This window comes from Mytilus edulis, chromosome 12 (assembly GCF_963676685.1).
Source record: "Mytilus edulis chromosome 12, xbMytEdul2.2, whole genome shotgun sequence".
NCBI classification, from domain to species: Eukaryota; Metazoa; Mollusca; class Bivalvia; order Mytilida; family Mytilidae; genus Mytilus; species Mytilus edulis.
Window position 1 is genome coordinate 29,200,450 of NC_092355.1, and position 14,657 is coordinate 29,215,106.

Below are 14,657 nucleotides of genomic sequence, written 5' to 3' on the forward strand. Positions count from 1 at the left end.
CAAATCAAAACCGAGGGAAACGCATCAACTATAAGAGAAAAAACTAGAACAACAGAAACACTGAACTGCCACAAAAATAAACACAAACATAAATAGAAACGGACTATTTGATAACAACTGCCGTATTTCCAAATTGGTACAAAACATTTCAAGAAAACAAATAGTGGGTTGAACTATAGTTCACATGGTGTTTACAGAATAGACCACACTTGTCCTAAAAGAGGGAATAATTGACCACAACTTGAATGAAGAATAGAAAATCATGGATAACTTAATTATCAAGAATATATAATTATGAGAACACCATATAAATAATCGATACTGAAGGGCACAAACAATAACAATTGGGACACTACTTAATAATTTATTATGAAATACAGGGAAAACAATGGTTTCTTGTAAGAGGGCAAAATAATCATTAATAAAAGACCACATGTCTAATTGTAGATTACTTGGAATTTTATAAAAGTTGAAATGTTTAAACAATGGTAATGCTTACTCTTTGTCATAAGTCACGCTACGTTTTGTGTAACACAGGTTGGGTAAGCTAAAAAGTCGTTTGTTTGCAAATCATATTAAAACACGTTTAAACGTACGTACACATTCACTTTCTGTGGACATTATCATGTGACCGATTCCAAATTTCAAATTAGTCATTAGAGTATAAATAAAAGTTTAACGGAATGGAATATGTAAAACAAAAAATAAATACACTTTACTCTGAGATATTATAAGTGTTTATGCTCCCGCCGCAGAGGAATGGGCATTAAGTGTTATACCTTTTTTCCGTCTGTGCGTCATGAAATTGATTTCCGTCTCTAACTTTAGGTTTCCTTAGAAAATGTAATGAAACTTACACACACTGTTTATTGCCACAAAACACAGATCAAGTTTGAATTTGCGTGGCGTTATTTTTACCGTTCTAGAATTATGCACTTTACACATAGAAACATTTCTGAATTTAGTTTCCGCTCCCTTACTTAAGTAGACTACAACCAAATGTAATAAAACTTTAGCAGAATGATTATTACCCAAAACCACAGATCTAGAATTTGGAAGCGTCAGTTTTACTGTTCTAGAGTTATGGCCTTTACAAATAGAAAGATTTCTATATTTTCATGTCCGTTCTGTAACTTAAGTTTGCTTCCACCGCATTGTACAAGACTTATACACACACCTAAGACCATATTTGAGTTTATGTGGCGTCACTATAACAGTTCTTATATAAGGTCACATTAAAGCGGGAAAATCGTATGTGTCCTATGGACGCATGTTTTTATTCTTCAATTTAGGCTTACATCGGTGTGAGCTAACGCTTCGTGTTGAAGGCCGTACTTTGATCTATAATGGGTTGATTTTTACTTAATGGGACTTGGAAGGACTGTTGTCTCATTGAAACTCATACCACATCTTCTTTTATCTATTTACATAAGTTGATTAGATCAATAGATCAATCTAACTCTCAATTATATATAATACCATTGAACGTTAATAAGTATACTGTATTGTTAAAACGTCTTTATGAGGTATTACGTAACTGTGTATGATTTATGTTGAAATATGTTTAAACAATGAAAAGAAGTGAAAGGGTCAGGATGAATACTATACTATTTCTAAATTTTAGTACGTTACAGCGAAGGATGTATTTAGAAAATTGCCTTTTTTTATACATGTTAAATTCATTCCATTGTGGGTTGTGGGTAAATTTAAATGTTGCGAATTGTAAAATATTCAAATTGGATAATGGAAATATGATTAGTGCATGGTGTATTGTGTAATAGTGTATGATGGAAGGTGTAACTGTGTATTGTGTTAGAGGAAAATTTACAACAAAAAAGGACTGTAGTTCCGTGAGAATGATTTTCCTTTGTTTCAAATGTCATCTTATAAGACACAATCCCTGATGTGTCTTATAACATATAATTTAACAAGGATGAGATTGTGACGAATCATAAGTCCTTCATGGTTTCAATGAACATTACATTGAACAGCAAATCGGAGGACTTACCTTGTTTGTAGTGGATACCTAAGCATCACAAAATTCCGTACACACAACGGTATATTGTCGGTTCATCTGCATGTTCGACGAAAGAATTGTCTTTTAGTTTGTCAAAAATTCTGTCCGCTGTAAAAGAGGGTCTTCAGAAATACTTTGAAACGCTTTACTCGTGTAGTGGTATATGTGGAATATAAAAAACTTAAAGAACCTCGGGATAATTTTAAATCTCGATCTTTTTCTGTAACTAGTTCTATAAAAACTTTTGAGTTTTCAACCCTGTATACCACCATTCTCCATGTGAAATTAAAAAATCGTCTACAAGGAAACATCCACAATAGAAAATGGTAGCAAACCCTATAAATTTATTACTTTGGGAAACCATACGGTGTATTCTGTTAATTATAAACAAAAAGGTAAAACATGCTACACAGAGGAACAAGTGATAGGTATGCTGGAGTTTCTTGTGGACAACATATGTTGTTCAATTAATTGTCGGCATTCCAATGGGAACGAATTGTGTGCCTCTTCTTGTCGACCTCTTCTTATTTTCATACAAGTCAGAGTTCTTTCAGACGCTAGTCAAAACAAGAAGTTCATATAACCCAGATTATTCAATTTCACATTCATATATATTGATGATGTTCTTTCCATTAACAATCCAAACTTTTCTGATTGGGTTCCATTAATATATCCCCCAGAACTAGAAATTAAAGAAACAACAGGCACGGCTCCTTCTGCTACATTTTTATACTTATACCTCGAATTTGACATAAGTGGTCATCTCAGTACCAGTAATCTATGAGAAACGAGACGATTTTAATTTTAAAATTATTAATTCCCCACCTCAGTAACAATATACCAACTTCACCTGTATATGGGATATACATTGCCCAACTTATTCCGTATTAAGAGCTTGCAGCTGCTACTCAGACTTTGTAAAACGTCACCAGTGTTTAGGCAGAAAGTTTATGAACCAGCGGTGTCAAAGAACCTCTGGCCCTTTTTCTAAAAAAAAGTTCACCGAATGATACCAAGACCTTGTTGATAAATATTCTGTATCAACTTCACAAAAAATACACGATGGTCTTGAAGTGTAGATTTTAGATACTGACGTTGTTTATCATCTAAATAACGTTTTACTGTATGATTTTCTTTGTCTTTGTGAATATTACTTTTACCATTTTTTACTGTTTAGTCAATTTTTGGAAATGTTCATTTGGCGTGCTCGGTACTTGTACATCCCGTCCCGTCATTGTGTTGTTGTGCTATGGTGATTTTTTCAACTCATTAATTGAAAAAAGGCTTTTTGTTGTTGGGATATACAAGTACCCGGCCATGTCCACTCTGTGTTATTGTTTGTATCCATCTGATGAGTTAAGCCTTTTTATAACTGATTTTTATAGTTCGTTCTTATGTTGTACTGTTACACTACTTTCCCAGGATAGGGGAGGATTGGGATCCCGCTAACATGTATAACTCCGCCATATTGTGTATGTATTTACCTGTCCATGTCAGGAGCCTGTAATTCAGTGGTTGTTTTTTGTTGATGTGTTACATATTTGTAGAAGACCGAACGGTGACCTATAGCTGCTAATTTCTTTGTCAATTGGTCTCGTGTGGAGAGTTGTCTCGTTGGCAATCATGCAACATCTTCTTTTTCATAAAAAGTGACGTTGTCATACAGTTATGTGTTCTAACGTTTGTTTTTTTATTGTTTCTTTACGTTATGTTTACTTGGGGTTTCAACATCTTTATCAAATTAAATATCTCATTTTACCAACTTGATAAAGTATTTCCTTTCAGACAGAGTAATTCAACGCATGCTAGTATGAAAACAACAGTTTGTATTATAATCAAACATATTTAATTATTAAATATATCTGGATATTTTCCACACTCATCTATATGTGTGCAATCAACACACTGATACGGCGACTTTGATGCGCATGGACAGCCTGCATTCTGACAACAAGCACATGTAAACGCTACTGGGTCGTCTACACACTCACATCCAGTTAAACTTGCAGTGAAATGATCTATTTCTAAAATAAAGCAGCATGTGTTATGTATGTGATTGTAAGTATTTGAACGATAATGATATCCAATATCGTTCATTACATAAAAAAATATGCATTCTCAAGTATTTCAGAAAATCTGAATTCTCTCAAAGATAAATATAAAATCATTTACATAACTATCACAAGATCCAAGAAAACAAAGAAAGAGTTCAGATTTAAGAAGTTACTGCATGTGACTGCTATTACTTATTCCGAAATTCAGCTGAACAAAAAAAAAAGCCAAAGTATTATGTTCACTTTCTAAGACTAGAAATTGGCATTCCATAAGCAAGGTAAAGTAATCCCCTTTGTGTAAAACTTAACTATGTATTTTTGTCATGGATTAAGGTAATGTGGTCTGATTGTCAATGAAATAACTATCCACCAAGGTGATCGTTTAAACGACGAATATATTACCAATTATCGGTCGCCTCACAGTGTGAGATCTAACATGTCTAACAATTCACACGTATACAACCGGTTTGTACTTGCATGGCCACATTTCGAACAATTAATACTTTACATTCTGAGATTACCAACAGTTTTTTAATAGATTAGTGTTGTTCACTCTTTGGTTTTTTATGTTGTGTGTTGTAAACTGTTGCTTGTCTTTGGATCGTTTTTCGTTTTTAGCCATCGCATAGGTAGTTTTATTTCGACTAATGCAATTAAATGTCTTTAAAGTATATTTTGTCTCTTTATGGCCTTCAACAATGAGAAAAACCAAAACCGTTTTGTCAGTTTTAACAGGTTTACACATGATTCATGTGGAACAATTCAAACGAGAAAAGTAACGTCCTGATTTATAACAATGAAATTAAAAAAACAAGTATGGGTACCTACTCATATCGTCAAATATTATCTGCTGTTCACAATTTGAACGTTTAAGGCAATTGAGCATGGCGAGGTAGCAAATAAAGGCAACAGTAGTATACCGCTGTTCAAAACTCGTAAATCGATGGACAAAAAACAAAATCGGGGTTACAAACTAAAACTGAGGGAAACTGCATTAAATGTAAGAGGAGAACAACGACACAACATTAAAATGTAACACACACAGAAACGGACTAAGCATTAGACAAAATCCGATGAGAATAACAAATATAACATCAAAACCAAATACATGAACGCTCCCCATTTTTTTGAGTGACTGATAATTTCCGCTATCTATACATAGAAAATATTTTAATCTGTTAATCGGTCTATTACTGTTTTTTGCCCTCATTTCGACAGTTTTTAACTCTATTGGAAGTAAGCTTGATTACGTTTCTGATAATTCCCGTTCACGTCTCAAAAGAATGACACAGGAATTATTGAGCGACTGGAAAAGATGATATAGGCGACGGGAAGGACAATAAGTATCGATTCGCAGATTGTCTGCATATTTATATACCACAATATAAAATATTAACAATATGAAGCCATGTGTCGAGTAGGCGCAATAGACGAGTTCTAAAAGTCTTTATATTGTGTCAAGCAACATATTTTGAAATATAAATATGATGAAAATCTGACAATCGATTGATCGGATTATATTTATTTGAACCTGTTGTTCTGTGGTTTTCGATATCTATACATAGACATTCACAAAAAATGATTCAATGACGCCCTATTGTGTGAGGAGATGTAATCAAGCTTACTTTCAACAGTTAAAAACTGTTGAAATGAGGGAAATGAACAGTAAAAGACCTATAAACAGATTATCGTATATTTCTGTTTGTTGATGTAGTTTTAAGTGTTTCTCTAATTCTTACTCGATTTATCCTTTTCCTGACCTGTTGATTATTTTTATTTGAGGGGGTTCCCAACACTATACCCCAAAAAAATCCTGTCGTTTAATTTTTCTTATTTTATTTTCATTGATAAACTAGGCCAACCTAAACATCTTGTAAATTTTTTAAAAGATTTGAACCGTAGGTTTAAAAGATTTGGCAACTCAAATATGGCATCTTTTACATACTTGTATCGGCCAAAATTTAAAGTTTCTGAAATATGGGTATAGGGTTAAATATGTTAATTTTTTTAAAATTTAATCCTAAATTGACAATAGCAAGCTAATAATGATAGCTGATGTGAATATTAGGTCACTGATACCCTTTTCTTGTAAGTTTTTTATTCCGGATTTGCCCGAACTTGAATAGGGGGTATCAGAATCAGCCCCGAGTAGTGAATGCTGTGCTTCTAGTATTTGAAGAAGAACTTTTATTTTTGAAAAAAAATGTGCCGTTTAATTTTTTCACAAAACTAAGCATTTGGAGTGCTATTCTAGTCAGTTGTTCTTGCAAAATCTTTTTAAAATTTAACCGTAAGATTTTTGGTATTTAAGTTTAAAATACGCCGCACCCTCAAATTTGTTCATTAAATAAGAGCAAAATCTATTCAAAAAGTACATAATGGCCATATTTTTTTCGGCTTTTGAACTAGGCCTTAGATATTTGGCATGTGGATGTATCATACCGGGGTTAAGTGTCTTGCATCATGATGACCTTTTTGTGACCTTCAAATGTGACCTCAAGGTCAACTTTATGGGGGTTTTTTCGTGAAAAACACAACCATGTAGGCCATAATTTCTTCGCCTTTTGACCTAGGCCTTACATCTTTGGCATGTGGATGTATCATCATGACGTGGTGATGACGTGGTGTGCCTTCTTAAAATTTTGACCTTCATGTGACCTTGAACTTTGACCTCGAGGACGATGACTGTGTTTTTTGGTAAGAAACACTTGTACGGGCCATGAATTTTATATAGTTATGAATAGATATTTATTTTAAAAAATCATATTACAAAAGATTCAATCGACCATACAACAATATAGACACATTTTATGACATGTCAACCCATTCCAAGTACTCGGAATACATAATTAATAGACATGTAGTCACATACAATTGTTTAAAAAAGGAATAGTTTCTATTGAAGCGCAGTGTACGTACTTAACTACTCAACAGACAGTAAAGTGAAAACTTCCTAGGAATCAAACAGTAGGAGGAGTAATGCCAAATAACTATATACCAATAATGGGACGGACGGAAGGACAGACGGACAGGGGTAAAACAATACCCCCCCCTAAAAAAAAAGGATGTAACTGATTTTTGATTTGAGAAACGAGCTGTTGAAATTAAAAGCATGACACGCCAAAAATACATATGATACATAGAGAGCTTTAAAGTTGGCAGTTGCTTTACATGATCAAAATTTTCACTTTATTGGTCCACAGATTCAAAAATATACAATTCAAAATTTAAAAACACAACTATTCGTGCAAAGAACCACGGCTCATGAGAGATGAAATAGAGGTGACTGTGCAAAATCCTTATACTGTGAAATCAAGTTCGTTAAATATAGAACTTTTTTAGTATTTCTGCAGAGGTTATGAAAATTAGATACAACTGGTTTTTAGTTAAAAGCACGGCAGTTACAAGTTTCACATTATTTTTGGGCCCCTTGTTATTATAGAGAATGATTACTCTATTCAGTAATAATCTTGAATTGAGACTTGAGAAGAAACATTTTCACTTGTCATTTGCAATATTGCAATAACACCACACTTTCTTTTTTATATTTATTTCAAAATTGCATTTGATTAAAAAATTCGGAAAGATACACAAACATGACAAAAGCACAACAAAAGAAAAATTAAAATTTTTGCTATCCCTTCGAAACTTAAATTTGATAAAGCGAAAATAACATGTTCTATTTATATCATACATGTGTAGTTTCAAATTGAACCATGATTCTAAATATAGAATTTACTTTCCCTAAAATTTCGGACGGAATAGAAGACACCCGTTTATTTTCTACACCTGTCAAGATAAAAGTTGAAAAAAGATACTAGAAAGATGTAGTATTTATTTTATTCAGATGAATGTGAGAGTGCATAAATATGTGTAGTGTTTTGTGGACTGAATCGGATGGTTTTTTTTTCTTCTTTTTGTCTTTGTTCTGTGACATGTAAATAATGCACTGGTGGTTGATTATCCCCCTCAGTATCTTCTAACTTTTTACATGAATATAAATCATGTAATAAAATATTCAATTGCACTTTTAAAAAAATATGCCAAAAATTTTAAAATTATAAATTATTCATAACCTATTTAACATAGCTACGTGTATTTTATATTACTATAAGCCCATTGTGTATTTCATCAAAAATTACATGTTTGGTTTTAAAATAAAAGGATTGAGGAGTCAATTCAGTTTTAATTTTAATCAATTGGGCACACAGATCTACGAACAGAAAGCATAGTATTTATGTCCATGGTTTATTTATTTATTTGGTAAAAATGTTATTGCCAGAGGGAGCTACCATTTGAGGAGGGAGGTTTCGATGAAATTCGAAAAAAAGTCGACAGGCTTTTGAGCAAACAAAGGCAGGAACAGTAATTTGGCATAACAAGCAGAATGATTACAGTCTTTGTAAACAATTTCAGGATAAACTAATGAAAATCCCTTTGACCTTTCTGTTTCCCTCATTTTCTAACGTCCTGGTTTTCTTTTGGTACATTTATTTCACTCTGAAATTTCCCTATTATGTCTCTTTGAAGATTCATTCATGGAAAATGAGTAACTTTAAATGGATTAAAAGATTAAATGAATAACACTAGGTGTACAGCTACTCTTAGCAATAATGTAAACATTCTAATCATGATCTTTCAATAGGTTGCATATTGCACATGATTTTAAAACGTTTAAAAACGTTTTAAATATGAAAATTTAACTGTCTCGAGTGGATAAATATCGTATTGCACTCGATGCAGTGGTAGAATCTATATTTCTCGTTTCTCTTTTTTTATATATAAATTTTTCCGTTGGTTTTTCTGTTTGAATTATTTTACACTAGTAATGTTGGGGCACTTCATTGCTTGAAATTCGGTGTTGGCTCTGTGTTGAATGCCGTACTTTGACCTATAATTATTTACTTTTTACACATTGTGACGTGGATGGAGAGTTGTCTCATTGGCACTAATACCACACCTTCTTATTTCTTTTTAATATGTTCAATAAATACAAATCAAGATTATGACTAATATCTATTTCGGTCTAACCTTGTACCCTTTGATCTGTCGTCCAGCCATGTTGAGTTACAGACGGGTTGCATATTTGCTGTTTTGGATTCTGCTCTCCTTTTCTTTTACATTGTTGATCTATTTCACATGTGTTTGGCTAGTAAAAAATAATGTTAAACAAACGATCACTGTACATATTAGACCAACTGCAGATGAAGAAATCACTTGAACTGACACTAATTTACTGTTATATCCTACTAAACTTCATAACACACCTCTTTCCAATAGCATGATGTCAGCAGAAATGATACAGATATCGAAAATACATGTCAACATGAATTTGATTGATATAAAACCCATAAATGTTGATAGAAAATTGATCAGCATTTATATATAATATATATTTGTCCACAAAATAATCGTAAGCCTATTTTATCGTAAAATTAGAAAAATAGAAGAAGAGGAGGAGGAGGAATAAGGGGAAATAATTAATTATTATAGTACTCATTATACTACTAATAATAATTCGGATAATGATCATTACGATACTTTTGTATACCTCAATTCAGTGAACATATCTTGCTACATGATCTATGTGTTCAGTTTCAATTTAGGCGACGATGTATAAACAATTGAAATAAGTTAAAAGGATATGACATAGATTCATTTAGAACACTATTGAAAATTAGTAAAGCTACTAAAAGTTTAATCCAGAAATGAACGTGTTCTAAAATAATTATTGTTTTAGTCATTTGACAATTTCTTTTGAGCTGTTTTATGCGGCTCATACTATGATAATATTATAAATACCTTTAAGGTGCAATTGCCATCTTCTTTACATAAAATTGAGAAAGGAAATGGTGAATATGTCAAAGCGACAACCATCCGACCATAGAGCAAACAACAGCCGAAGGCAACCAATGGGTCTTCAATGTAGCGAGAATTCCCGCACCCGTAGGTGCATAATAGTACAGTGATAATGGACGTCATACTAAACTCCGAATTATACACAAGAAACTAAAATTTAAAATCATACAAGACTAACAAAGGCCAGAGGCTCCTGACTTGGGACAGGCGCAAAATTGCGGCGGGGTTAAACATGTTTATGAGATCTCAACCCTCCCCCTATACCTCTAGCCAATGTAGAAAAGTAAAAGAATAACAATACGCACATTAAAATTCAGTTTAAGAGAAGTCCGAGTCCGATGTCAAAAGATGTAACAAAAGAAAATAAATAAAATGACAATAATACATAAATAACAACAGACTACTAGCAGTTAACTGACATGCCAGCTCCAGACCTCAATTAAACTGATTGAAAGATTATGTCTTCATCATATGAATATCAGGTACAATCCCTCCCGTTAGGGGTTTCGTATCATACTATCATAAAATATATGAGAAGAACATAACCCGTGTCATGCTTGACACAACGAGTCAAATATGATTAGAGTTTCCTCATTGCTAAACTGTTGTCCGTCTGTTGTTATACTAAATTTGAATCCTGCAACAACTGCCCCTGTAAAGTGTTATTTCATCAGGTCAAGGTTTATAATATAAAAAGAAGGGGTATGGTATGCTTGTCAATGAGACAACTATCCACCAAGTTCAAATGAAGTGAGAGTACGGAATAACAGATCAAATTTAGTCCTGTTGCTGTTAATTTAGTTGTGTAAGTCGAATACCTAGACATGCTAAATGAAGTGTTGATTTCAAAGTCTTAAACAACGCATTCACCAAAGTAATAAAACGCCTTTTTTATTAAAATAATATTGTTAATAGGGCTTATCACTCTGAACAACATTCTTGTCCTCTGAACAACGTGAAATATACGTTTGTTAAAAGTGCCATTTACCAAGGATACCTTATTCGTCACCACTTGAGTCCTTTTATACGAATCAAATACCAGAAGTTGATGATTTTTCTTCTTATGTAAGTTTTACCAGTACTTTCTAATGTAACATGCGTCATGTTGGCAGTATCAAGATGCTTCATAAAATCCCAAAACGGGAAAAAAAGATGTACAGTGAAATTCTTATCTTAAATGGATGATAACTGTTACACCAATTGGGTCTGAAGTATTTTTGTTTAGTAAAACGACTTTGAAACAAAACAAATTTACAATTACATGAAGTAAACACGTCTTTAAATAGCCGTTATTTTTGTTTAGCAATATTAATGATTATCAAAACAAAGAGATAAGGATAATGTACCCGGTTTTTGTTTAAAACTCAAGGTCAAAATCTCGAATTGACAAATCTTACTCGAAGTTTAGCAATCTATTTCTTATACTTATATTTTTTCCCACAATGTAATATCTTTGTATTGAAATGAAATGGCTTTTTAGTGATACGTTTAAAAAGGCATTTTGAATAATAATATGAAATTCTGCAATGAATAACGCTTCTTACCCAAATGAACTAATTTTACCTCAATCATACTATAGATGAAACATATATTACAGTTTGCCAAAAATATAAAAATAGCAATCATGTTTTGTTTTAACATTAGGTGAACCTCAAATTTGATTAGATAAATAGTGAACTTGGTGTATATCAGCAGTATATGTAATGTGACAACAATTCCGGACACAGGTCGAGGAAAACATGCAGTAATCAACCAAGGCATATATGTACTATATATGACGCTCTTATACTCTAGTCCGAAGGAGAACACTCTAAAGAAAACAATCTGAGATTAACAATTAAGAATAAATTTCACATATTCACAAAAATTTCAAAAGTTTTCTTACTTTGTCTTTTCCATTTAACTTTTTTGCTTACCAAAATTAAGTCTGGTATACATCTCACATGCAACAAATGGCTGTAATTTTTATCGTCAAAAATATGCATGGTCAAACTAAATGTCATGATGACAATGTTGAAACATATGTCGTTCTTATATTTTACCATTTGATACACCTGAAGGTGGCAGAGAACATTCTAACTCATTAAAACTTGTGAACATTCCTTTTACACGAATGTGTCCTTTTCCTTTGTCGTCTACAAGTTTTCTATTTTCCATCTAACAACAAAAAAATGAAATTAAAGCAAATTAAATTAGTCCTAATGACCCTTGTAAATATTGCTTTCAAATAGAAACTTATACAAAATATTCTTTACCGATGTACGCGTACGTGTGTTTAGTTAACCTTTCGAGAGTTTGGAATGTACCTCGCACAAAGAAGCACCGTACCAAATAAATGTTGTTTCCTATTATAACACTCTTTTGATTAAAGTAAATATAGTTAAGATAGTTGAGATAATATTTTTTTAAATTGTGTGATTTTCTATTTTTTATTAGTTTTAGGTATAAACAAAATGATAAAGTGATATTCGTTGGACAAAGCGGCATAACTCGGTATTATTGAAAACTGTATGTGTTTTATTACCCTGGCTAGTATTTTATTTTGTCATAGTTACAGCTGCTCCATACAAATAAATGAAACTAAATGAAAAGTTGATTGTCTTTATACAATTAAAAATCTGTGTAAACAAAAAACAAAAATCGCGTTATAGATTTGATGCCGAATGCCATCGATTAACACTATTTAGCTATACCTTTATACCTTTCAGAATTTAGTTGGAAAGCATACATATTATTGACTGCGTGACATTTTCAATAGTTCAGTCCATTTTAAGACAAATTCCCTGCGATAAATCTACGTATGTTTAAACATTTTGCCTCCCGAAATTTTTATTTTTATCATCCTGAACAGACAATGATAATCAATTGTTTTCAAAAAGAGTGAAATAATTAGATCAACTGCAACTTCTGAATAGTACTGTTAAACATTAATCATCTGTACCACACTCTGCTTTTATGTTGACATTTCAAATAGTAATAAAAAAAAGGCCATATAGATTTAATCTACTGTATCAACAATTTAGCAACGAACATGCAGTAGTTAACAATTGAACAAATGTACCTTTTCTGAGCAGACCATATAACAATAGGAAGATGTGGTATGATTGCCAATTAGACAACTCTCCAGGAACTAAATGACATTGAATGTTACAACTATAGGTCACTGTGTGGCCTTCAACAATAAGCGAAATCCGTACCGTATAGTCAACTATAAAAATTCCAAAATGACTAACGTAAAACCATTCAAACGAGAAAACTAACGGTCTGGTACAATACGATTTTAGAACAAATTGTTAAAATTAGCTGACATTACTGTAAAATAAAATTATGTTACATAAAACAGTCGTAATATAATTATAAAGTTTTTGCTTAGCTTAATTAAAATTAGATATGTTTTTGTTAGCAATCAGTTATTTTTTATGCATTTTAAATCCAACCGCTAAAGTCTCTTGTGGGTGTTGGTTACTATTTCAACATTTCCGTTTTAAGTAATCTCACCTTTAAGTATTGAACACGACACTGTAAGTCGGGACTGTACATCAAATTGTCTGCTATGATATATGAAGTTCGACAGTCTTCCTGACGAATATCACATAAACTGTCTACGTCATCCTCTCTGGAAATAATAATATCGCAGGGGTTACATTCTGAACTATATATATATATATATCTTTCAGTGATACAATACATACTAAGAAAAATAAGTATGATACAATGATTTAAAAATTTTCGAAATAAATTTTTCAAAATTCAGACAAATCACGCCGGTATCAGGGTGAGTAGTTTTCCTCTAATTCAAGGAAATTTATGACTTACATTTTGGTTAAACAAGTGGTTAAAATACATAATTTTAAAATTATAGACGAGATGTAATTAACATTACATACAACTTTGGTAATCTGTCTTAACATTCGTCTCAGGTTGTGTACACGTTTTATTGTGTTCAATTTGTAGCATTTAACAGTAGTGAGATTGACGTGAAATAACTAATTTAGTTAGATATGCTAAGCATGCGACATGCATTTGATTAAATATGCCTAAAACAAATCACATGGGTGACTGAAAATAAGACTTAATAGATTTGTTTCATACGAAGCACCTGTTCCTTTCTACATTTATCAGGAACGATTATACCCAAATAGTGAAAAACAAAATATGTATAACTACATTACCCCTTGAAGCTATATGATCGAGAAAAAAACATAAAAGCGAAGCACAATCGATCGTATGTTAATTTTGCCTGAGGGAGCCGACCTTTGTTTTTTTCCAAATATTACTCAATTTGTCAACTAAGGATTCAAATTCAAAAATATGTTACAAGTCAAGTCAGTACTGAAGCACTGGGATTATGGCATCCTCGGGGTTCAACTAACGAATAGTATTCTTATTTAACTGTATACTCATTTTAAACAGTTTTCAATTGTCTATTGTTTTTGTTTTTTTGCTTTGTTTTTCTTCTCGTTTATTTGCTCTTTTTATCAAGGCATCTCTTAATTATGAAATTTTATATTTAAATTCATCCATACCCATAAACAAAATGAATAAATGGAACAGATCCAACTTTTACTGAACAATCTGGTCCATGATATCCACTGTTGCACATACATTGACCTTGGTGACATCTTCCTTTCATGCTACACTCACTTGGACAAATATTGGAAGTGACGTAATCTGGAAGTACTAATTGACCATTATTTCCTGTGACATAGTATTTTATATCCCCAGCT